Here is a 26,790-nt window from a genome sequence, read left to right as displayed (position 1 = left end):
AAAAAAAAAAAAAAAGCACTTATAATGTCATCTTATAATTCTTATAATTTATTTCCCTATTAAAACTTATTTTTACAAGGTTAATTACAGCTTTTTGTTACTTTCTAGACTCTGCAAGTATTGGTAACCATGATAAACAAGGATAAGAAAATAAGAAACCATTTGACATAGATGGCTATTTGAGAGTCTCATTTCTGTTTAGTTTAGTTCAACTCTAACCAAAATGACTCGAGTCCTGCTCCAATAGTAGACTTCATCTAGTATATCTGCATTATTTATCACACTAGGAGGAGGAGAAGGGACAGATATTTATAAAAAAGGGATACAAATCAATATGAGGCTTTAACAGATGGGGTCTTGGTTGAGGGCCACAGCAGCCTCTTCAGGTCCAGTGCTGAAAATCATTCAGCTGAAAGACCCAGGGACATTTGTTCAGCAAGTCACTTAGGCAATCAGCATCTTGCTAAATGTAATCTACCTGGTCTGAGCCAAAATGATGGCTACACATCTGCTCAGAGTAGTCAGCAGTGAGTGCACTAAGTTGCAGCCACAGAACAATATTCAATACTATTGCTGCAAGTAATGCAATACTACTACCACCATGTATTCCCCCTTCCTGAGCAATTGAATAGAGATAGTTTGGCATTTGGGAAGGTATTTCAAATTGACCATGAGAAGCAAACGCTGTGTACACACAGTTCAGATCACTAGAGACATGGCAGAAAGGGAGGAAGGAGGCACAGTAGCTGCCTGCAATAGTTTAGCATTCATGGTTCACCTATCCCTGGGTCCCTGATATTGTACAAATCTGCCTTACAAACCCATAGTGTGATGAAGCTTTCTGTCCCAGTCTAAGTGCAGAGGGGAGTGGAAGTTGTCTCTGAAGTTAGTCCTGGAACAGAAATATCCCTTGGCACTATTCCAAGTTTTGTTTTTTTTTTTTTTGGAGACAGAATCTCACTCTTTCGCCCAGGTTGGACTGCAGTGGCACTACCTCGGCTCATTGCAAGCTCCGCCTCCCGGGTTCACGCCATTCTCCTGCCTCAGCCTCCCGAGTAGCTGGGACTACAGGCACCCACCACCGTGCCTGGCTAATTTTTTTGTATTTTTAGTAGAGACGGGGTTTCACCGTGTTAGCGAGGATGGTCTCAATCTCCTGACCTTGTGATCCGCCTGCCCCGGCCTCCCAAAGTGCTGGGATTACAGGTGTGAGCCACCATGCCTGGCCTATTCCAAGTCTTATAATACACAGTTCAACAGTAGTAGGGCCCAGACAGAAGAAATAACAAAGCTTTAAAATGAAAGCTAAATCCAGAGAACTCAAATAATTAGATTCAATCCATAAAGTGGGGAAATGATCTACGTCTGATGGCTATCAATGAGGTCCAAGATCTTAACTGTGCCTTCCTTCTCAAAATAACCCTCTCATCAGTATATAGATTTACATAATGCAAACACCTAAGGAAAACCATCAGCAACCTACCCCCATCCCAGCTCCCACTCAAAAACAAACAAAAGAAACCTGGGAATTTGTAAGAAATATGAAGAAAATACAAATCCTCCAATTGTAACTCCTGTCATTCAAATTATTTTCAAAAGGTTGCCACACATAAAGAATGGAAACTATGGTCAGAAGTTGAATCTCTTACCCTTCCCTGTGAATAACTATTTCTTTTTCTGATTTTTAAAATTAAGGAATAACTTTCATACAACAAAACTTACCCTTTTTAGTGTTGTAATGGTTAATTTTGTTATCAACTTGACTGGATTAAGGGATACCCAGATAGCTGGTAAATCATTATTTCTGAGTGTGTTGACAGGGGTATTTCCAGGAGACAGATTAGCATTTGAATCCATACACTGAGTAAAGAAGATCCACCCTCACCAATATAAGCAGCCATCATCTAGTCTGTTGAAAGCCCACCTGAATAGAACAAAAGGCAGAGGAAGGGCAAATTCTCTGTTTCTCTTTTCTTGAGCTGGGACGTCCATCTTCTCTTGCCCTTAGACATCAGACATCAGGAGCTCTTGGTTCTCCAGTTTTTGGACTCTAGGACTTACACCAGTACCACCCAAGTTCTCAGTCCTTCAACCTTTAATTGGAAGCCTACAGCATTAGCTCCCTGATTCTATAGCTTGCAGACAGCATATTGTGAAACGACTTGGCCTCCATAATCATGTGAGCTAATTCCCATAGTATATTTCCTCTTGTATAACTATGTATATTTTATCGGTCTGTTTTCTGAAAAACCCTGATACAAGTATACAGTTCTGCAAGTTTTGAAAAATGCATACATCCAGATAATCACCACCACAGTCAAGATACAGAACAGTTTCATTACCTCAAAAGTTCCCCTGTGCCCATTTGTAATCAACCTCTCCTGCCAACCCCAGCCTCTGAAAACAACTGACCTATACCCTGTCCCTATAGTTTTGCCATTTCCAGAATGTCATATAAATGGAATCATACAGCATGTAACCTTTTGGATCTGGATAGTTTCATACTGCATAACGCAACTGAATTAATCCAGGTTGTTGCATGTATCAGTAGTTCATTCCTTTTTACTGTAGAATAGTATTTCATTATATAGATGTACCATAGTTTATCTGTTCCACCATTGAGAGACATTTGGGTTGTCTACAGTTTTGACAGTGTATAAATAAAGCCACTATAAACATTTGTCCAATCCAAGTTTTTATTTCCCTTGGGTAAACATTTAGGAGTGGATTGCTGGAAGGTCTACTTTGGAAAAGATCTGCCGGACACTATTTACGCTATTTCTATTTAGCAGATATGCAATTTTCCCAAGGGAATAGCTGGGTTATTTTCTGTGATGCTTCTCTTTCTGGTCCATCAATATCATTTCTCTGCCCTCCCGGGTATAGGAAACACCTCCAAATCAGTATCACTTACAAACTTCATTAATACTTTGTTTACTTTTAGCCCTAGTTCATTAATAAAAATGCTAAATATGCCTGACTTCCTCATCAGCACCCTGCAGCATCCCAGGAAATAACAATCTTTCCCAACTACCCCAGCCCCCACACTGGCATTAAGGTTTACAATCGTTTTGCAGTTCATTTTGCATCAACAGCTTCTTCTCTATGTTCTTAATTAATCAATTTTCAATTGAGCCAAGAATCTCCAGCATATTATGGGGTTTTTTGTTTGTTTGTTTGTTTGTTTTTTTAGACAGAGTCTTATGCTCTGTGGCCCAGGCTGGAGTGCAGTGGTGCGATCTCGGCTCACTGCAACCTGCACCTCCCGGCTTCAGGCGATTCTCCTGCTTCAGTCTCCCAAGTAGCTGGGACTACAGGTGTGCACCACCACACCCGGCTGATTTTTGTATTTTTAGTAGAGACGGGGTTTCGCCATGTTGGCCAGGCTGGTCTCGAACTCCTGACCTCAAGTGATCCGCTGCCCTCGGCCTCCCAAAGCGCTGGGATTACAGGCGTAAGCCACCGTGCCTGGCCATCCATTATATTATCTTTAATAACTATAGGAAAACCAAACAGAGCTTTCCCCAATTCATTCATAGTTAGTCTACTTTTTGCCTGTCATGGATACAGAGTATACTTAGAAAACTGGAAGTGTTAATTCCCTAACATCAGCCTGTAAGCAAGTTTGGACTTTCTTATCCCTAAAACAGATAGTATCCCATCCTAAAAACAGTCTTTCAAATACATGCTGTATTAATTAAACTAGAGAACAGAAAAAAATGTCAGCATAATTAACATACCAAGCAACAGTATGGCCTAATTAATCACCATGAAGAGCAATAGAATAAAATACTATGCATTTTTATGGAGCAATTTAATCTGGCAAGTAATTAATCACAGAAACACTAGGCAAAACAAATGGATTTCCCTTTAAGGAAGTCACATTTATCATTTGTAATGTATCCCTAACTCTAATTTGTTATCCCAACTCAAAATTGTCTAGGAGACAATGAATTGTCAGGCTTAGTAGAACACTGATTTCTGATGAAAAAGAACATTCAGCTTTTCAAATCAAGTTATAGTCCTGGAGCACTCAAAGAGCTCAGGTTTGTGAGGCAGAGGTATGTGGCACTAGGCATGGAAGGCTTAACCTAAATCTAAATCTAGGTCAGTTTAGTCAAATCTATAGATAATTAATAAATGACTTGTGAAAATATTTAGTATTAAGAGTAACAATTATAGATCACAGATATTACCAAAACCCCAAAGGGAGGACCCTCAGCAGAAGAAAACAGAGCTTTTGGTCTTCAGAACAAGCAAAAAGGGGGAGGGGGCATATTAATGCAGTGAGATTTAACTCAAAGAAATTCCTTTGTTCCCTCCTTCTCTCCCTTTCTTCTCTCCTTCTCTCCCTCCCTTCCTTTCTTTTTGTCTTAAACAATGACCCATTTTCCTTGAGCCCCCAACAGCCTCACCAGTTTGAAGAACACCAACAGGCTGATGTTTTGAATGGTCATTCAAAGGCAGAGTCACACACATTAGCTAAGGTTATCTTCATATCCCCTTCCCAGCTCCCTCTCTGCTTGGCTACATTTGAGACTAGATGAACAGATCTTTCTTTGCCAAGGAAGCTCACAGCACCTTATAAGCCTTTCCCTTAATAGTCCCATCTCTCGGGCCGGGCGCGGTGGCTCACGCTTGTAATCCCAGCACTTTGGGAGGCCGAGGCGGGCGGATCATGAGGTCAGGAGATCGAGATCACGGTGAAACCCCGTCTCTCCTAAAAATACAAAAAATTAGCCGGGCGTGGTGGCGGGCGCCTGTAGTCCCAGCTACTCGGAGAGGCTGAGGCAGGAGAATGGCGTGAACCCGGGAGGCGGAGCTTGCAGTGAGCAGAGATGGCGCCACTGCACTCCAGCCTGGGCGACAGAGCGAGACTCCGTCTCAAAAAAAAAAAAAAAAAAAAAAGAAATGCTGTTGCAGATATCCTATTTATCCCAGAGCATTTCTTCTAGATTTCAACCCTTACCTTTTTCCTTCAAACCTTTTACTCTAGTATTTCTGGGCTGTACTACTGGCTTGACCTAGATTTTTATCCTCTGCCTGGCCCTTCAGTCAATTTCTCTTTTGGAAAGTCTGCCTGGCATTTTTGTTTAGTGTTTCTCTGAGCTTCTGTCTCTGAATTGCCCTTGTTGGCTCCCTCCATCTGCCCAATAACTGAAGTACCATTACTCCCAGCTAATCCTAGATCAGGCCCAACCAATATCCTAAATCCTCACTTCTCTAAGAGAAAGAAACTACGTTTGTTTATCTATTTTCAAGAAAGAGTCAATTTGTTACTAAGATGAGTGAGACATGGATGCTGCCTGCCTTCAAAGAGCTCACAGCCTAGTCAAGAGGACAACAGATAAGTAGATAGTTGCTGCTGTAGTGTGGCCAGGCCTGGCTCTAAGGATGAGGTGATGCTCAAAATGCACTATTTCAGGAGGTGAGTTGACAAGTTGGGAAAGGACATTCTAGGCAGGGAGGAATAGTATATCCAAAAGGCCTGGACTATAAAACAGTTTGTCCAGAGAATTCTAAGTGTCTCTGGTTTGTCCAGAGAACTCCAGGTGGTCTGGCATAGCTGCAGTGAGGTGACAGATAAGGACAGAGACTCTAGAAATAAGATGAAGAATGGCAATGTAGGCTACCCTACAGAGCTTAAATGTTTTTCTGTGGTGATGAGGGGGGCCAGCGAGGGGACAAGCACAGAGAGAAAAACGAGACAGAGAAAGAGGCAGGCAAGATGATAGGTGAGATCAGAGACTATGAGAATCCAAGTGAAAAAGAAATGTGAACAATAAATAAACTGTGGTACAGTTATGTAATAATAAAATACTGCTCAGCAATAAAAAGGAACTAACTACTAGATACTTGTACAAGTAATGTTCAGAGCAGTATCATTCACAGTAGCCAAAAGGTAGAAGCAACCCAAGTGTCACCAACAGATAACTGGATAAACAAAATGTGGTATATACATACAATGGAACATTATTCAGCCTTGAAAAGGAAGGAAATTCTGACACATGCTACAACATGGATGAACCCTGAGGATATTATGCTAAGCAAAATAAGCCAGTCACAAAAAGGTAAATACACTATGATTCCACCATAAAGTATCTAAAATAGTTAAATTTATAGAGACTCAAAGTAGAATGGTGGTTGGCAGGGGCTGGGGAGGGGGAAAATGGGGAGTTGTTTAATCAGTACAATTTCAGTTTTGCAAGATGAAAAAGTTCTAGAGATCTGTTGCACAACAATGTCAATATACTTAATGCTACCAAACTTAAAAATCATTAGGATGACAAATTTTATATTTCTTACCACAATTTAAAATCTTAAAACATTTTTTGAAAGGATTGAACTACTGATATATACCACAAAGTAGATGAATCTCAAAAACCTGATATTGAGTGAAAGAAGTCAGACACAAAAGAAGGCACACTATATGACTCTGTTCATATGTAGTTCCAGAACAGGTACAACTAATTTATGGTGACAGAAGTCAGGAGAGGGCATAGTTCTGGGGAAAGGGACTACTGACTAGAAAAGAAGGGTCATGAGGGAACTTTCTAGGGTGAACTTTCTGGGGTTCTATGTCCTGATCTGGATGGTGATTTACATAGGTGGTATACATATATAAAAAGCTGTTTAGAATACCGCTACTAGGTATTTATCCAAAGGAAAATAAATCAGTATATCAAAGAGATACCTGCACTCTTACGTTTACTGCAGCTATTCACAATAGCAAAGATATGGAATCAACCTAAGTGTCTATGAATGGACAAACGGATAAAGAAAATGTGGTACATACACATGATGGAATACTATTTGGCCATAAAAAGGAATGAAATCAAGTCATTTGCAACAACACAGATGGAAAAGGAGGTCATTATGTTAAGTGAAATAAGCCAGGCACAGAAAGATAAATTTTGCATGTTCTCATTCATACATAGGAGCTAAAAAGTTCACCTCATGAAGGGACAGAGTAGAATGACACCAGAGGCTGGCTGGGAAGGCAGGGGTGCAGATAGAGTGGATAAAGAGAGGTTCATTAATGGATATAACATATAGTTAGATAGAAGGAATACTTTCTAATGTTCAATAGCAGAGTAGGGTGACTACAGTTACCAACAATGTACTATATATTTTTAAATAGCTAGAAGAGAGGACTTGAACTGTTCCCAACACAGAAATGAAAAATACTCGAAGTGATGATGGACACCCAAGATACCCTGACTTGGTCATTATACAGACTATGCATGTAACCAAATATCACATGTACCCTACAAATACATATAAATACTATACATCAATTTTAAAAAGGTGTTCAGTTACACACCTTCTAAGATTTTTAATATTTTACCATATATCGATATCTCAATTAAAAAGAAATAAAGATTGAGTTTCAGTGAGTTGGTAACATTCTATTTCTTTTTTGTTTTTCTGAGAAAGAGTCTTACTCTGTCACCCAGGCTGGAGTGCAGTGGCACAATCATACTTCATTGCAGCCTCGATCTCCTGGGCTCAAGTAATCTTCCCACCTCGGCCTCCAGAGTAGCTGGGACTATTACAGGTGCATACCACTATACCCAGCTAATTTTTTTAAAATTATTTTTAGTAGAAACAAGGTCTTGCTATGTTGCCCAGGCTGGTCTCAAACTCCTGAGTTCAAGTGATCCTCTTGCCTTGGCCTCCCAAAGTGCTGGGATTACAAGTGTAATACAGCCACCGTGCCCAGCCCCTTCTATTTTTTAAGGTGAGTGGTTCATCTATGTTCATTCTATGTCAAGTTTTATTATATATATTCATTAACAGAATTTATCAAAAGTTCTTTTTTTGCATAAGTAGGAAATTAGTTCAGATTAATTGGGTAAAAGGAACAGATTTTAATCCATCTCTATCTGAATCCCATCTAGTAAATTATCCCACAAGGAAGATGAAGTACATTCAAAAGTGGTCAGAAATGAGATCCAACTACAGATAGCTACTCCTGCTGCCTTTTCAGTGTGTCACCAAGATGAATGCATGTGAGGGGAGACCAATGGGAACCAACTGTCTTTGGAGCTTCCTTGAGATTGAGAATTTTCATCATATGAAAATGGTATCTAATGAGAGAGAAATTAATGTCCTTCGGTACACTGGGTAGTGAAAATGCATTAGTATACTCCATGTTTGACATCCCACTCACATGGTAGTGGTTTTAAAAGAAATTATATAGAAACCAATTAGAAAAAAAACTCTCATTAAACCTCTTACAACAGGAGCCCACTTTGCTAGAGCATGCACAATACCTGGGCTCCAGGGAGAAATGTATAATCGAGGTAAAATTAATCAAAACCTACATAAAAAGAACAGCAAGAGGCAGTTTAAGAAGAAAATCTTTTCCTCAGTGTTAGAAATTCCTGAAATCTGATCACTGAGTGCATAATTCTGCTTATTATTATCTTCCACTATGTAACACTATATTTATAATTAGGCTGATAGCACAGTAAAATGACAGTAAAATGCAGACACAATTCATTTAACAATTAATCTACTGGAGCTAAAAAATCTTACCATGTCATTAATTGCCTGCTTAAAATGCTGCCTCAGTTTCAGTTTCAGATTATCACACCTTCTTTAAGAATGCAGAGAAATGCATGCACTAGCAAGGCTTGTTTAGGGGAGAACTTGCAAGCAGCAGTGAGTTGCACACTTTTCCCTCCCTAAGGACCCCAACTCAGAAGAGCCTGTATTGTAACCCCCAAGCTTACTACTAATTAAAAGAGAAAACAGTGAAGACCATTTTCTTTCTCAGTAAAGTTCTCCCACCTACTCTCACTCCAAAAATGTCTTTTTTTACTGCCCTTTACTTGCTATGGTCTAATTTCTCAACAAAATAACTAATGCTTGCTACAATCTTATTTTATTTTTTTAAATTATCCAAATGGTGAATCCCTCTGCTGCGGTTTTGGGAAGAGTAGGAGGCTACAGGAAGATTTAAACCACCCTATGAAGGTTGTCATCCCTGACTTTTCCATAAAAGAGTCTTATTTTTCTAGTCTAGCCCTGATGATTCCCCCACCCACAGATTTCTTCACAAATTCATTCCTCACAAAGAGCTTTGCAGTTGATTCTTAAGGAATTTTTTCAGTCTTCAAGGCCATTTCATATAACAGCAGGCCAAAGCCCAGAAAGAGGAGAGATTAGTCCCAAATTATCCACCAAATCAGTAGCAGAGTCAGGAATAGATCAAAGCATCTGGATAAAGATTTAGAAGGCGTATTTATTAAATGTGCTGATGATACAAAGCTGCAAAAGATAACCAATACACAGAATGACATAATCAGGATTCGAAAAATACCCTCAGAAGCTAGAATGATGGGCTGAAACCAACAAAATACATTTAACAAAAATAAAGTGTTGCATATAGGTTAGTTTAAAAAGAAAAAAGTGAACTGTAGATGTTCAGAGGGGAGATTCACCAAAATAGCAATAGTAGCTATCTTGAAGGGTGAGATTTTAGATAATTTTATTTTACTTTGGTCTTTGTGCTTTTCTGCATTGCTTTTTTTTTTTTTTTTTTTTTGAGACAGAGTCTTGCTCTGTCGCCCAGGCTCGAGTGCAGTGGCGCGATCTCAGCTCACTGCAAGCTCCGTCTCCCGGGTTCATGCCATTCTCCTGCCTCAGCCTCCCAAGTAGCTGGGACTACAGGCGCCCGCCACCACGCCTGGCTTTTTTTTTTTTTAGTAGAGATGCGGTTTCGCCGTGTTAGCCAGGACGGTCTCTATCTCCTGACCTCGTGATCCGCCCGCTTCAGCCTCCCAAAGTTTGGGATTATAGGCGTGAGCTACCACGCCCAGCCTGCTTACATTTTTTTTTATAATAAGCAAGTAGCATTAAAATAAAATAAAATATGGCCAGGAACAGTGGCTCATGCCTGTAATCCCAACACTTTGGAAGGCCAAGGTGGGCGGATCACCTGAAGTCAGAAGTTCAAGACCATCATGGCCAACATGGTGAAACCCCATCTCTACTAAAAATACAAAAATTAGTTGGGTGTGGTGGCACGCACATGTAGTCCCAGCTACTTGGGAGGCTGAGGCGGGAGGATTGCTTGAACCTTGGAGGCGGAGGTTGCAGTGAGCCGAGATCATGCCACTGCACTCTGGCCTGGCAATAGAGCAAGACTCCATCTCAAGAAACAAAACAAAACAAAATAATAATAATAAAATAAAAAGCAGCACCACACAAACCAAAACAAAATACCACTATCAACTGAACAAGTATAGGACGGGAGAGAACTAGCTTGAAGGCAGGTCACTTTAAGCAGATTTGAAGGTTTTAGTGGGACTCAAGTTTGCTATGAACCAACAGTGTGATTCAGCTGCTGAATAACATAATGCAATTGGAGGCTGCAAATAAAATATGTCCATATCATGTGTATAAACAGTCTCCTTGTAATCTGAGCTACATATCTAGATCCAGTTCTAGATGTCATTCAATGCAGGAAACATTCACTGAATGCTTATTTGGTATAAGGCAGACCCTAACACCATATTTTAGGAGATAAATTAAGAAGTAAGAATATGTCCAAAGGACAATCACAGTATGTCAGAGATTTTGAAACCATAGCATATGAAGAATAGCTGAGAGAGAAAGAATGTTCAGCAGTAGTACACATGTTACTCCTTTGAAGAAGTTAACATTTAGAAGACAGGGTAAATTTTCTAGTGTTGTAACTAAAGGTAGAAATGGAATCAACAGGTTCAGGTTATAAAGAGAAAGACTGCAACATATGAAATACTCATCATTTAAAAGAATGAATGGGCTGGGGGCCGTGGCTCAGCCTGTAATCCCAGCACTTTGGAAGGTCAAGGCGGGCAGATCTCCTGAGGACAGGAGTTTGAGACCAGCCTGGCCAACATGGTGAAACCCCGTCTCTACTAAAAATGCAAAAAATTAGCTGGGCATGGTGGCAGGTGCCTGTAATCCCAGCTACCCAGGGAGGCTGAGGCAGGGGAATTGCCTGAACTCAGGAGGTGGAGGTTGCAGTGAGCCAAGATCGTGCTACTGCATTCCGGCCTGGGTAACAGAGCAAGACTCCTTCTCAAAAAAAAAAAAAAAAAAAAAAAAAATGAATGAATGGTCTGGAACCTAAAGTATTAAGCACTATTTCTCTAAGTATTCAAACAGAAGCTGAATATATCTCCAACAAACGAGATTTATGCTTTGGGAAGGAGACTGACATAGATGGCCTCTTAGGTTCTTTCGGTGTTTAAGGTTCTGTGATCCAGGGACTACTAACCTGCAGGGGCAAGGCCCAATAGAAAAGATGAGCTCTGGTACCTTAGCCATTCTGATATAAACCTGATAATTTATTTTTTATTATTTTATTTTATTTTTTGGAGACAAGGCTCACTCTGCCGCCCAGGCTGGAGTACGGTGGTGTGATCATAACTCACTGCAGCCTCGAACTTCTGGGCCCAAGTGATCCTCCTGCCTCAGCCTCCAGAATAGCTAAGACTACAGGCATGTGCCACCATGCCCAGCTAATTATTTTTTTTATTTTTTGTATGTTGTCCAGGCTAAACTCCTGGCCTCAAGTGATCCTCTTGCCTCAGCCTCCCAAAGCGCTGGGATTACAAGTGCGAACCACCATGTGCAGCCAAACATGAGAATTTAGTGATTGAATATCTGAGTTATATGGCCAGAGCTCTACTCTAACTTTTGGGAAAGATATGTGGAGAGGGAAAAATAAGGGATAAGAAAAACTGCACATGGTTTTAAAATAACTTATTTTTTTAAGTACCCTAGATATAGAATGGAAAAGATAAAGGAATTAGGGACCTAAACTATGCCTATTTATACACTTTGCAGCTAGATCTTATAAAAGTTATAATTAGTAGCCAGTATTTTATAATTCAATGGCTACATTTCCCAGGAAGAGTTCCTTTGGGGAAAAAAATTAACCTTTTCTTAAGTGAAAACAATTTTTTTTTTCCTACCTTGGAATTAATAATAATTAGGGAATAGCACAACCCTAAAGGATCAGGGATAGTTACGCCAGCCAAAGCAGTCCATCTCCAGAGAGCCAGAGCCTCGGGAGAGCTGGCCGGGAAAGAACAAACGCCCAGGAATGATAGGGTTTGGAGTGATATATAGACTCTAGCCCCTTCTCATCCCTATGACCCCATTATAGAATGAGTCCACTGGAAATACCTTTCTTCTACACTGCCTCTCATTCACTCTCCTCCTCTCAATCTCTCTCTTCCCATAATGTTGATGCTTACCTAAAGAAATTGGAAATAGCATATGGTAGGTCCTGCTAATTAAAAGCTTAGCAGAATAAAGGACATATGTCAGATGGCTCATTTCAGACACTCATAAAAAGTTAAAGCTAAGACTAAAAATTAAAGTTAATTTATCATACTATAAAATTATAGGTAGGAGATCCAATCAATTACTAATGGCACAAGTGCAAACCCAAGGCCTTTGCTGTTTAAATACATATTTACAGAAATAATAAAGTGAGACTGTGGACCTAAAGAGAAAGGAGAAAATGTGCTCTCCTGCCATCGGGGGGCCATTTACTTACCTACCTGGGACCAAGAGCTATAATATTCTGGAGCAAACTGCCAATCATCCATTTCTTTTCCAATGTTCTTGGCAATTTCATCTGTAACTGTCTGCTCAGAACACAGCCCTTTAAATTTACCTCAAGGTCCATACTCTGAGTTACTGCTAGACATCAGGAAGCAGCTACTCCATTATCACTGTCTTAGTCACATAGGCAGTCCTTCCCAGCCACCTCCAAAAGGCTCAAGTAAGTATTTGGCATAATTCATTAAGAAAGAGGATGAACACTAAGTTTCAGCCTATAATCCCAGCACTTTGGGAGGCTGAGGCAGGAGGACTGCTTGAGCCCAGGAGTTCAAGACCAACCTGGCCGGGCAACATAGTGAGATCCTGTCACTATAAAAAGAAAAACAAAAAGAAGAGCTGGATGCAGTGGCTCACGCCTGTAATCCCAGCACTTTGGAAGGCCAGGGCAGGTGGGTCACTTGAGGTCAGGAGTTCAAGATCAGCCTGGCCAACATAGTGAAACGCCATCTCTACCAACAATACAAAAAACTAGCCGGGTGTGGTGGTGCATCCCTGTAACCTCAGCTACTCGGGAGGCTGAGGCACGAGAATCACTTGAGCCTGGGAGGCAGAGGTCGCCGTGAGCCAAGATCGTGTCACTGCACTCCAGCCTGGGCAACAGAGCGAGACTGTCTCAAAAATAAAATAAAATAAGAAAGAGAAAATGTCAGTGTAGTTAACCAACAAAAAGGAATGTTTAATCATTTGCCAAAACAATATTTAAAGTAAGGTCACCAGATACATACAAGATCTTTCCAAACTAACTCACAAATATGATCAAAGGTTCTTATAAGGTTCCTCAGGTTGGCTGTTCACGTTCTTATAAAATCTGAGACTTTACACAGGGTGAGGACCCATATCTACAAGGCTTCAAATGATACTCTCAGAGAATGCACCTGGAACCACTAAAGAGATCTTTTTCATAGTCCGGTAGCTTGATTCAGGACAGAGGGCTGAGCTCAAGATTGACTCCTTTTCTCCTGGGAGCAATATTCTAGAAATAGTTCCTCATTTGAGCCAATAAAAACAGGCCACAATCAGCAGGCCCTACCTTAGTGGGAGAAAATGAGATACAAAAGACAGGGCACAAGCCAGGCACAGCGGCACATGCTTATGGTCCCAGCTACTTGGAAGGCTAAGGCGGGAGGATCACTTGAGCCCCAGAGTTTGAGGCTGCAATGAGCTATGATTATGTCACTGCACTCCAGCCTGGGCAACAGAGAGAGGACTTGTCTCTAAAAGTAAAACAAACAAACAAAAAATACAATACAATAAAATATTTTGCTGTTGTTGTTGTTTGTTTTTGTTTTTGTTTGAGATAGAGTTTTGCTCTTGTTGCCCAGGCTGGAGCGCAATGGTGCGATCTCGGCTCACTGCAACCTCCATCTCCCGGGTTCAAGCCATTCTCCTGCCTCAGCCTCCCGAGTAGCTGGGATTACAAGCACCCACCACCATGCTCGGCTAATTTTCATATTTTTAGTAGAGACGGGGTTTCATCATGTTGACCAGGCTGGTCTCAAACTCCTGACCTCAGGTGATCCACCAGCCTGAGCCTCCCAAAGTGCTGGGATTACAGGCATGAGCCACCACACCTGGCCAATAAAATAAATTTTTAAAAAGATAGAGCACAGTACAAGAATGTCTTCTACAAATCACAAAGGAACTAGACTGTAGTTCTAAAGACTCCAGACATAAAGGAATACACCAAACAACTCCTTCTTTGACTACATTATCAAAGTACTGTGTCCTTTCAAAATTATATACCCCCAAAACAATTCTTCCCCTATTATTCCTGTTACTTTTGTACTTGTACTTTGTTATAAAGCTCAATATGCAGACCTTAAGAGCCAATGAGCACTGACTGCTCACATTTTGAGTACAGGAAAAGAAATAGCTGTGGGCTATTAGCTCACCAAGGAATAGAGCAGGATCTAAAATGCTGTGTTTGACACCTACATGTGAGAAAATCTCCCACAAAGGAAATGTATGTATCTAAAATCTAAATACAGACTTTTTCCCCACTATCATCTAGTCCTTGCTCCAGAAATGATAAAGTGGACAAAATTAGAGTCCTGTTTCTAGTGAGTCCTCACTTTCTCAGGAAAGAGTGTCCTCTGCAAATAAAGTTTATTGAAGTGGGTGTTGTATGTGTATGTTATTTAGAGTTGCATAGGAGTAACATTTCTATATTTCACTGGAATTAATTTAGTATAAATCTGAAGCTAATTCTGATAAATTAAGATATGTATGGTAAGCCCTAGAGCAAGCACTAGAGAAATAACTCAAAAAATAGTGAAAAAAAAATTAAAGCAATAAAAATGCTTTTTAGAAAATATTCACTTAATGCAAAAGAAAGCAGTAAAGAAGGATCAGAGGAACAAAAAATGAGATAGCAATACCTCTTTGGTCTGCAGATATTGCATATGGACATAAAACATAGGCTGAATATCCCTTATCCAAAATGCTTGGGACCAGAAGAGTTTTAGGTTTCAGATTTTTTTTTTTAAATTTTGGATATTTGCATTATACTTACCAGTTGAGCATCCCTAATCCAGAAATCCGAAACACAAATTGTTCCAATGAGCATTTCCCTTAAGCATCATGTTGGTGCTCAAAAAGTTTCAGATTTTAAAGCATTTCAGATTTCAGATTTTCAGATTTGAGATGCTCATCCTGTACTAGCAAACTGAATCCTGCAAAATATAAAAATTATACACCGTGACCAAGTAGGATTTATCCCAGGAATGCAAGGTTTAACATCTGAAAATCAATTAATATAGTACGTTTTATAAATAGAATAAGAAATAGAAACCACACAATTGTCTCAATAGAAGCAGAAAAAGCATTTGACAAAATCCAACACCCTTTGATGATAAAAACACCCAACGAACTAAGAACAGAAAGGACTTTCTTCAACCTGATAAAGAGTACCTACAAAAAAAGTTCACAGCTAAATGTTTTAATAAATTAAAATACAAGAAAGAAAACTTATTAGTTTGGTGCAAAATAATTGCAGTTTTGCCATTACTTTTGCACCAACCTATAAAACCACCTATAATCCTGCCACCCAGAGATAAGAACATGTTGGTTAATAGCCTCTCAGGTATATGTGTATTCATTTTGGAGACATTCTTTTACCACAATGATATAGCCAAGGTTGCATGGTCAGACATCTCCTCAAAGGACTGAAAGTGATAGAAAACACAAACTCTTCCCACCCAAACTATTTTCCCATCAATGATGCAAAGGCTCAGGCTGACAGCCTAAGTTCCAGTATTGCCCCTGATGTCAGCTTGTAAATAAATATCATTTTGTATCTCTGGTCCCTACTAAGCCCACATGAGTACGGAAAAAGGACTGAACAAAGTTGGGTATGGAAGGGGCTGATAAGATTCCCAGACTTGCACAATCAGGACAACAAATTTTTAAAGATAATAATAATAAACATGTATATAGCACTGAATATGTGCCAGGCACTATTCTACATGCTTTATATATATTGTCATTTAATAATCTCAATAATGACATAGGACCATTATTATCCTCACTTTATAGCTGAGAAAACTCAAGGAAAGAATGGTTAAATAACTTGTTCAAAGAAATGGTACAGCAAGGACTCAAACTCAGACAACCTGACTCTAGAGTCCCTACTCTTTTTTTTTTTTTCAACTTTTAATCCATCTTTATTAAAGTGAAACTGCTATTTCAATATATGCAGAAAACAACATACTGGATATTTTCACCTCTGGGATAAAGGTTCAAAAGGAAGAGAACGTCCTGTTTTTAAGATTTTATAAAAGAAATCTATCTCTAGTACCAAATACCATATTGAGATTATAATATTCTTGCAGTCTAAATTTAAGCTATCGTTTAAACTTTTGCATTGTAAAAAGAAAAGTTCATGTGTGTGTGTGAGACATCAAAGTGTATCATAGATAATCCTAAAACAATATAACAATCATTTAACCCAAAGTCAATGACCTTTAAATGGAATATATCTTTTTCATTATTTGGTTATGAAATACACAGAAGGTACTGGGGAAGCAACAATGGAAGAGGCAGAAGCATTCTTGGCCCTCAAGAAGCTTACACTCTGTGGGGCAATACTAACATTGAATGAGCAATTACAAGTACAATACAAAAGGAGCTTATATGTGGGAAGCTAACCTCTCAGGCAGGGACGCGATTTAAAACTTTTAATGTCATCCTATGCATTGTTAAGGAAGCAGGGAAAGCCTGGGAAAGAACTGCATTAAGACATTTGAGCAAGGGTAAAACAGAAGGGGAAAACCTCAGCTCTTGACTTGAAATAGACAACCTATTCAAAGTTTTAGGTGCCTTTTTTTTTTTTTTTTTTTTTTTTTTTGAGATGGAGTCTCGCTCTTGTCCCCCAGGCTGGAGTACAATGGTGCAATCTCAGCTCACTGCAACCTCTGCCTCCCAGGTTCAAGAGATTGTCCTGCCTCAGCCTCCTGGGATTATAGGCGCCTGACACCACACCCGGCTAATTTTTGTATTTTTAGTAGAGACGGGGTTTCACCATGTTGGCCAGGCTGGTCTTGAACTCCTGACCTCAGGTGATCCGCCCGCCTCGGCCTCCCAAAGTGGTGGGATTACAGGCATGAGCCACCGCACCTGGCCAGATTTCAGGTGCTTTTAAAAAGTAACTGAAATTTTATTTTTGCTTAATTCCTTTATTTATATATACCGAAATTAAGGCAAAAAGCATGATACGAGACCCAAAAAAACTCATATCCTACTCACCCAACTAAAAGTGTTTAGGATCTAAACAGGGCAAAAGATTTCAATGGCACTAACAGCTCAAGGAATGTATAGGTTAAACCTTTTGTTTTACATCCAGAAAATTAGAAAACTCGGCTAAACATTGTATATATCAGAAGGTTTTAAAAATAATTTGTAAGATTTAATCTTACCAAAGAAAACTTACTCATTTAAAGACATCTTTATACCAGCACTTCGTATCATCAGTGGAAACTGTTTATTAAAAGGGAGTAGTATGGGATACAGAAATAGCATAAACCAAAATCTCACACTTAATCCTTTAATGTTAATTGGATTTCAGACTGAGTAAAGTCTGGCTAAAAATCACAGCAATGGAACAAAGCACTGCTCTGTTTTAAAACTGCACATGTGCTTTCTCCCCTGAGAACCTTTGGTTTAGACTTTTTGTACAGTAAGACATTTCATTAAATATGGTTAGATTTGCAGTCTAAAACCTTAAGTGACACACTCAGTGACAACATTCTTATAAATTATAGCCAATTATTAAGTCCTCCATCTGGTTTCTCTTCTGTGCTTCGTAAATATGTACATCTTTTTCAGGATCATAGTGAACCTTTCTCACAGTAAATTGCCTCTCCAGCATTGCTAAGAAGTGTCATCCCGTTCATAGCGAATTCGGCATGCTAAAAGAATCACACAGTGATTGCTACAGAGATGTTCCAGTGTTTGAAGAAGATCTGTGAATGTTTCTTCTAAATATATGATATCAGCTCCAAGTATCAGGTCAAATTCTCCAGGAGAAAAACTCCCCAAATTTTGTCCCCAAGTCAGCTCCTTAACAACAGTTTTGGGTTGGATTTGAGGAGGTTAGTTGGCTTGAACGTTTGATTTAAGAAATTCTAATGCTACTTTTCGATCCGTGATAGTCACATGAGCACCCAGCAGGGCAGCCACTATGCCCACCAGCTCCGTGCCAGCACCCAGCTCCACGGCAGAGCTGTCCCTGAGCTCCACAGCTCCCATCTCCAGATACGTGGAAAGAACGATGGCCGCATCCCAAACCACCGCTGCGACTCCCAGGTGTCTCCAGTCCTGCCGGATCTGGATCGTGTGGTTTGCAAAGGAAAACGTTGCAAGAGGCTTGTGGAATTTCTGCAACCCAAATTCCGTGGTCTCCTCATAGGGCACGAGGGCCATTCCGCCTGCACCCCACCCTCTGCTCAGATGGCTCGGGAGGCGGTCCCACGTGGGGCTTGAGCTCCGCTTTCCCCGCCCCACGAATCCCTACTCTTAACCACTACATTATGCTATCTCTTAAACAGCAGAGGAATGAGCAAACCTAAAAAACAAAAAGGAATGGAAATACGTAGGAAAAAACGGGAGAGGCTCCATTTCTATCTCTTACCACAGTTAAGTTCCAAATTCAGCCTAACTCAAGCTAAGAAATCTGAGCTGTGGTTATTTCAGAAAAGCAGTGGGGGCCGGGTGTGATGGCACACGCCTGTAATCCCAACACTTTGCGAGGCCGAGGCTCATATCTGAGGGTCAGTAGTTCAAGACCAGCCTGGCCAACATGGTGAAACCCTGTGTCTACTAAAAATACAAAAAAATTAGGCGGGTGTGGTGGCAGGCACCAATACTCCTGGCTACTCGAGAGACTGAGGCAGGAGAATCGCTTAAACCCAAGAGGTAGAGGTTGCAGTGAGCTGAGACTGCACCATTGCACTCCAGCCTAGGCAACAAGAACAAAACTGTCAAAAAAAAAAAAAAAAAAAAAGCAGCGGGCATTAGGGAAACTGGATATCCATGTGCCCAAAAATGAAGTTGGATGCTTACTTTATATCATATATAAAAATTCACTCAAAATGGATCAAAGGAAGCTGGGTGTAGTGGTATATACCCGTAGTCCTCGCTACTAGGGAGGCTGAGGCAGGAGGATCAATTGAGCCCAGGAGTTCAAGATTAGCCTGGGCAACGTAGCAAGACCCTACCTCAAAAAACAAAAAAGGATCAAGGACCTAAATGTAAGGGCTAAAACAACATAAAACTCTTAGAAGAAAACATGGGAGAAAACCTGATGACATTGGATTTGGCAATGATTTCTTGGATGTGATAACAAAAACATAAGCAACAAAGCGAAAAAATAGCTAAGTTAAATTTCATCAAAATTAAAAACTTGTGCATCAAAGGACACCATCAATGAAATGAAAGGCAATCCATGGAATGGGAGAAAATATCTGCACATATCTGATAATGAATTAATATCTAGAATATATAAAGAACTCCTAAAACTCAACAACAAAACACCAAAAAACTCCATTAAAAAACGAGCAGAAGACTTCAATAGACATTTCTCCAAAGAAGATATACAAATGGCCAATAAGCATATAAAAAGATGCTCAACATCACTATTTATTAAAAAAAATGAAATTAAAACCACTATGCGATACCACTTCACAGCCGCTGGGATGGCTAGTAACCAAAAAACGGAAAACAGGAGAGAGGTGGAGCAAACAACAAAAACAGAAACAGAAAACAAGTGTTGGGAAGAATGTGAACAAACTGGAAAGTAACATGGTGCAGCCACTTTGAGTGGCAGTTACTCAAAATGTTATACAGAGAATTACCATATGATTCAGCAATAACACTTCTGGGTACATACCCAAAAGAAATGAAAGCAGAGTCTCAAAGAGATTTATATACACTCCTGTTCACACTAGCATTAGTCACAATAGCTAGAAGGTGGAAGCAACCCAAGTGTCCGCTGACACGAACACAGAGAAACAAAATGTGGTATATTCATACAATGCAATATTATTCATCCTTAAAAAGGAAATTCTGCTACATGCTACAACATGGACGAACCTTGAGAATATTATATTAGGCAAAATAATCCAGTCACAAAGGACAAATATTTTGTAATTCCTCTTATATAAAGTTCCTAAAATAGTCAAATTCATAGAAACAGAAAACAGAATGATAATAGCCAGAGGCTGGGAGAAAGAGGGAATAGGGAGTTTGTATTTAATGGGTACAGAGTTTCAGTTGAAGAAAAAGAAGTGGCCCTGGAGATGGATGTTGGTGATGGTTGTGCAACAATGTGAATGTACTTACCACTAAACTGTACACTTAAAAATGGTTAAAATGAGCCGGGTGCGGTGGCTCACGCCTGTAATCCCAGCATTTTGGGAGACTGAGGCAGGCAGATTACGAGGTCAGGAGATCGAGACTATCCTGGCTAACACAGTGAAACCCCGTCTCTACTAAAAATACAAAAAATTAGCCTGGCGTGGTGGCGGGCACCTGTAGTCCCAGCTACTCAGAAGGCTGAGGCAGGAGAATGGCGTGAACCCGGGCGGCGGAGCTTGCAGTGAGCTGAGATTGCACCACTGCACTCCAGCCTGGGTGACAAAGCAAGACTCTATCTCAATTAAAAAAAAAAAAAAAAGTTAAAATGGTAAATTTTATGTTATGTGTATTTTTATCACAACTAAAAAAAAATAGGGCAAATGTAGAAAAAGACTCTAAGAAAATTTCAGGATAAGTTTAGGAGGGGGTTTAGTGCTAAAGTCACACTCATCTAAAACACAGCAGCCCCCAGCTAAAAATCTTAATATTTAATTACAAATGTCTGAATCTCCTAAACTAAGACTTCTTTACTGTACTGCAGTTCACCAAGTCCAGCTATGACCTATTGAAAAACTTCATTTTGCAGCATAAACCAAACTAAGGTAAAACAGATGATTAACCACATGGGATTCAGTGTTTGGTTTTTCAATTCTAGCTGTAGTCTTCAGAGATTAGGGAACAGCGACCATTACAATGATATGTAATGCTCCCAGTCATTGGGTAAACAATATTATACCAGCTTCATTTTGGTGCTTCATTTTAATCTGCATAATGCTTTTCATTTTCTCTAATGGGAGATCAGCAGGGTCTGATTAACAGAAAAAAAAAAGGTCATGATTGATAAATTCTAACTCAGTGGAGATAATCTGAGCCTACCTGCCACCTCAGAGCAGACAACTGCAGAATAGAAGGTTATGTTCATGTACTCCCTGCTATTCAAGAGTCAACAGCCCAATGGCTCTGCTTCTATCATTAATCAATTTAGTCCACATTTACTTTTCACGAGACTAAGTTGCATCCTTCAGTTGAAGTGCCTGGGCATGAAACTGCTTATCTCTCATTGGTATCCATTTTGTTAAGTGAACTACAGCAATGCAGCAAAGATTTTAGCCCAAACAGGTGAGTGGGCAAAGGAAGTTGGGGAGATTTTGGCTGGATGAGACCTCACATCCCTTCCTAACCCTAACTTTGCTATCGACAGTGATTACTGCTTGAAGGCTTATTTCCTGTGACATTCACAATTCTGTACACAGCCTATTCCAAAAGATGTTATACTCAATAACCCCGTTATCTCAGAGGCTGCTGAAAGCTATTCTTGTTCCTTAGCCTCCCCAGCAGTGTACACTTAACCGTGTGTGTGTCTCTACGCTTGCGCACATGTGCGCACCCATGTATGAGGGGAAGAGTGTTTTTTAGGGTGAAAGAAAACAGCTACATAAGCAAGTAAGAAGGGTGGGTGAGGGGACCACTTTGGCACTGGAACAAAAAGACCACGAAGTAAACAGGAAGACAAGAGGAAAACTCACTAGGTGAAGCATCAAGAGATTTAAAAGAAATACACTAAATTCTCATTCCAAACCCCAGGCTTGTCACTAATCATAACAATATCTGAAAAGTCATTCTTAAGAAATACTGAATGTCAGCTTAAGGCATTCCAAATAAAGAAAAAAGTTAATACATTAACCATAGTTAAAACTTATCCACTTAAGAAAATTACAAATCAGGAGAATCACCTACTTGCAGTGTGATTCGGTCACTATTTCTTTCTGTGAGCAATCAGCTAACAGGATTTTGAACTTGGTCCTAATAAAATGCTCATTAAGTGAAAAGCATTAAAATTTTAATTTGAAGAGATTCATTAAGGGCCTCAAATTACTTACCCTGAAAGTTGTTTGGTTAGATGAAGGTCAGATTTTAGTTACTATCTTTCTCTCTTTTGACTAATAAGGTTAATAGCAGACATCTTCCTAAAGTACAAGACCTCACTGGGATTGCCTGCCAAGTGTTGGCAGGAAATATTTAGCACGTAAGTCTTCAGACAAAAGTTCCCCAATTTCAGGATAAGTTTAGGATGGGTTTTAGATACTGAAGTCACACTCCTCTAAAACACAGCAGCCCCCAACTAAAAATCTTACTATTTAATTACAATGTCTGAATTTCCTAAACCAAGACTCCTTTACTGTGCTGCAGTTCACCAAGCAGCTCTGCACCAGCCCCTCAAAGTACTCCTTTGTGAACCATTAGATCTGTGGAAGCAGCTGAAGCAACAATTACACCAACAAGCAGAATCTCAAAGGTGGAGCAATATATATATATATTGTATAGCAAAGCAATGACACAACTCTCCTATAGAGAAGAAAACATACAGGGCCCTGTTTGTGTTCCAATAAAGACAGCAGTTTCTAAGCAGCTGCATTTTAAGAATCTCACTGAAGGATCAAACGGGCAGAGAGAGGCGAATTGTTTAAATACAAATAACTTTGACAGTTAAAGAACTAGCTTGACTAAGCCATGAAAGACAAGTGAAAAGCAAAAAGACTGAGACTTGAGCAAATTTAGGCTCCGAGTGTGTCGAAGTACTTTTAACTTTCACTGTCACAATCTAAGTATTCTTAGAACAGAAAGGTCTACAGCCTTCCTGCTGCCTTTCACCTGCTAGGGAGACACTACCTTATGGTAGTCATTAGATGCACTGCATTCCAGATCTCAAAGACATAATTTGGAGCTATCATCAACTGGCAAACTAGTCTGGAAGGCCTCACAGCTGTTTGGTGTCTGAAGACTTCACATGCAACCCAAGCCCTTCTCATGGTTATTAAAGAACATACTACAGAAGAGGTGGCTAAGAATTTGTTCACTCTGCCTTAAAAATCCTTTTCAGATGTCGGATCAGCACAAATACCTTTTATAAACATCAGAAGCAAATGCTGCGCAACATCAGAATTTTACTGCTAAGTGTTTATATCTCTATCCTTGATCATCAACTTGGTGTTAAATATCCCACAGTATTCCTGGATAACCACAGGTCAGATTTTCTGACACAGGTTCTTGTTTTCTAAACCACAGAAAGTAGTGTCATGGGTATATAACACAAGCTATTAGCAAAAGGCAAAAGAGCCTAAGGCAGCACTCATTACCATTGGTTCACTGGAGTACATACTTCCAAGTCATACTATTTTTTGCTCTCTGCTAAGAGAATAGTGACTGAGAAAAGAAAACTCCCTGGATTGCCCTCATTCAAAGCTATCAAGTTCTCCCTACCAAGGAAAGCAAAATATCTTTCAAGGTTAAGGTAATAACTTTTATAAAAAAGAAAAATTGGCCGGGTGCAGTGGCTCATGCCTGTAATCCCAGCACTTTGGGAGGCTGAGGTGGGTGGATCACGAGGTCAGGAGTTGGAGACCAGCCTGGCCAACACGGTGAAACCTCATATCTACTAAAAATACAAAAATTAGCTGGGCGTAGTGGTGCGTGCCTGTAATCCCAGTTACTCAGGAGGCTGAGGCAGGAGAATCACTTGAACCTAAGAGGCAGAGATTGCAGTGAGTAGAGATCACGCCACTGCACTCCAGCCTGGGCAACAGAGTGAGACTCCGTCTCAAAAAAAAAAGAAAGGAAAAATGAAGATGTACTTAGGAAACACTCTAAGGAAGGGTCAAAATGCTAAACCTAAAAAAAAAAAAAACTATGGCAATTTCTCAAAAAATTAAATACAAAATTATCATATGACACAGCACTTCCTCCTCTGGGGATATGTCCCCAAAAAGTGAAAGTGGGGTCTCAAACAGGTATTTGGAGACCCATGTTCATAGCAGCATTATTTATTTATTTATTTATTTATTTATGTATTTTGAGACGGAGTCTCGCTCTGTCGCCCAGGCTGGAGTGCAGTGGTGCAATCTCGGCTCACTGTAAGCTCCGCCTCCCGGGTTCACGCCATTCTCCTGCCTCAGCCTCTCCGAGTAGCTGGGACTACAGGCGCCCGCCACCACGCCCGGCTAATTTTTTGTATTTTTAGTAGAGACGGGGTTTCACCGTGGTCTCGATCTCCTGATCTCGTGATTCACCCGCCTCAGCCTCCCAAAGTGCTGGGATTACAAGTGTGAGCCACCGCGCCCGGCCCATAGCAGCATTATTTATAACAACCAAAGAGTAGAAGCAACTCAAGTGTCCATCAACAGATGAATGGATAAGTAAAATGTGGTATATACAGACAGAGGAAGATTATTCACCCTAAAAAGGAAGGGAATTCTGACACATGCTACAACAGGAATGAACCTTGAAGACACGAGTGAAATAAGCAGTATTTTATAGTTCACTAGGAGCTTTCATATGCATTACATTATATAATTCTCACAACTACTACCTGGTGAAATAGTTGCTATCACCATCACCCCCACTTTATAGATGGTGGATAGAGGCCCACAGAAGCTAAGTAACTTGCTCAAGGTCACACAGTAAGTGGTAGAGACAAAAGAAAATAATAAGTTTTTCCAACTCAAATTTCCATATTCCTTTCAATACATCATGGTGAGTTTTCTGTTTAACCCTCCATGTTAGTCTTCAATGCAGCTTTACAGAAGGAGGCATTATGGTTTGCAAGAAAGAGCAGCCCTGAACTTGGACTTAGAAGACCTATGATTAGGCTGGGCATGGTGGCTCACGCCTGTAATCCCAGCACTTTGGGAGGCTGAGGCAGGTGGATCATTTGAGCTCAGGAGTCTGAGACCAGCCTGGACAACATGGTGAAACCACATCTCTACAAAAAAATACAAAAATTAGCCAGGTCTGGTGGCAAGTGCCTATAGTCCCACCTACTTGGGAAGCTGAGGTGGGAAGATTGCTTGAGCCCAGGAAGCACAGGCTGCAGTGAGCAGAAATCGCGCCACTGCCCTCCAATCTGGGTGACAGAGTCAGATCCTGTCTCAAAAAAAAAAAAAAAAAAAAAGAAGAAGAAGAAGAAGACCTATTATTAATTCTCAGCTTTGCCAAGGAACAAATATGGGGCCTTCCACAATATATGACATCTTTAAGACTCAGTTTCCTCACTAGGAAAAAGTATATTTTAAAAAGTACATAATACACCCTATAGAGTTTGAAGATTAAAGAAGGTAGTATAAGAAAGAGTAGCACAAAGTCTGGCATTTAATAAGTGAGAATAGATGTCAGAAAAAAAAAAAGGGTAAACATTTGCAGGCTTAGTACTACCTATATTTTTCCCTGATCTGGCCTTACTGTGGTGACATTCAAACATTTCTTTCCAATAATCTCTTGAGAAAACTGATTTGTTTGTTTTGAGATAGGGTTTCACTCTGTTACCCAGGCTGGAGTGCAGTGGCATGATCTTGGCTCACTGCAGCCTCAACCTGAACTCCTGGGCTCAAATGATCCTCCCACCTCAGGATCCTGAGTAGCTGGGACTACAGGCATGTGCCACCATGCCCAGCTAATCTTTGTTTATTTTGTTTTTTAGAGACAGGGTCTCACTATGTTGGCCAGGCTGGTCTTGAACTCCTGGGCTCAAGTGATCCTCCCGCCTCTGCCTCCCAAAGGGCCAGGATTACAGGCAAGAGCCACTAAGCCTGTCCATGACTGGATCTTTTTGCTACTTTAGATGTATACTGAGTCCGGTTATGAGCAACAGTAAAAATGATGTGATTACTGCAGCAAGTTCATCAGAGAAATTTAAGGAATGAAAATGAAGGTATATGCCTGACAGTCATGCAAAGAGAAGAAAGAGGTTACATGGTAACAAGGCTCAGCCCAGTCCTTTCTTAGCTGTCAGAAAAAGGAGAGGTCAAAAGCTTAAATCAGCTGCTTGATGGCCCTTGGGAAGAACAGAGACAGCAGCCAAGCCAGAAACCACCGAAAGGAAAAGTAGAAGATAAGGCAAGTATAAAGGAATGTGATCAAGAAACAGGCCCCAGATGAAAAGAAGCTGCCTGGAAGGCCTACATAAATACATGAATGAGTCAACACAACATAAATTATACCCATATGCACTTCATACCCTAGCCCAGAACCTGGTGACCTGGTGCTTCATTCAAACACCCACGTTTGTCATGCTGCCCTTGGGTCATAAACAGATATTTAGGAGAAGGCAGTTTGTAATTCCTGATTCTTACAGAAAATCGCATTTATCGTTAAGGCCTCACCACAGTATCTGGATTATTTGCTAGATGCAGATATTCATTTATTTGTGAGATTTATAAAATTGTGTTTGATGCAAAATGACTCTGGTGACAGGTAAGGCAGACCAAACCTTCACTGCAATCTTGTTAGCACATCTCACCCCATGCTCCCTCATCC

The 26,790-nt window shown here is 40.2% G+C and overlaps 1 protein-coding gene and 1 pseudogene across 6 annotated transcripts in view; both read right to left on the bottom strand.

Annotated features, from left to right (window-relative positions):
- ARMH3 (armadillo like helical domain containing 3) overlaps window positions 1-26,790 on the bottom strand; it is a 215,110-nt gene that overhangs the window by 71,387 nt on the left and 116,933 nt on the right. The gene's annotated exons all lie outside the window — the stretch shown is intronic.
- LOC115833571 lies at window positions 17,848-18,690 on the bottom strand (annotated as a pseudogene).

This window comes from Nomascus leucogenys, chromosome 3 (genome assembly GCF_006542625.1).
Source record: "Nomascus leucogenys isolate Asia chromosome 3, Asia_NLE_v1, whole genome shotgun sequence".
NCBI lineage: Eukaryota > Metazoa > Chordata > Mammalia > Primates > Hylobatidae > Nomascus > Nomascus leucogenys.
Note: the sequence above shows the minus strand (reverse complement) of the source record. Positions and strands in the feature narration are given on the sequence as shown.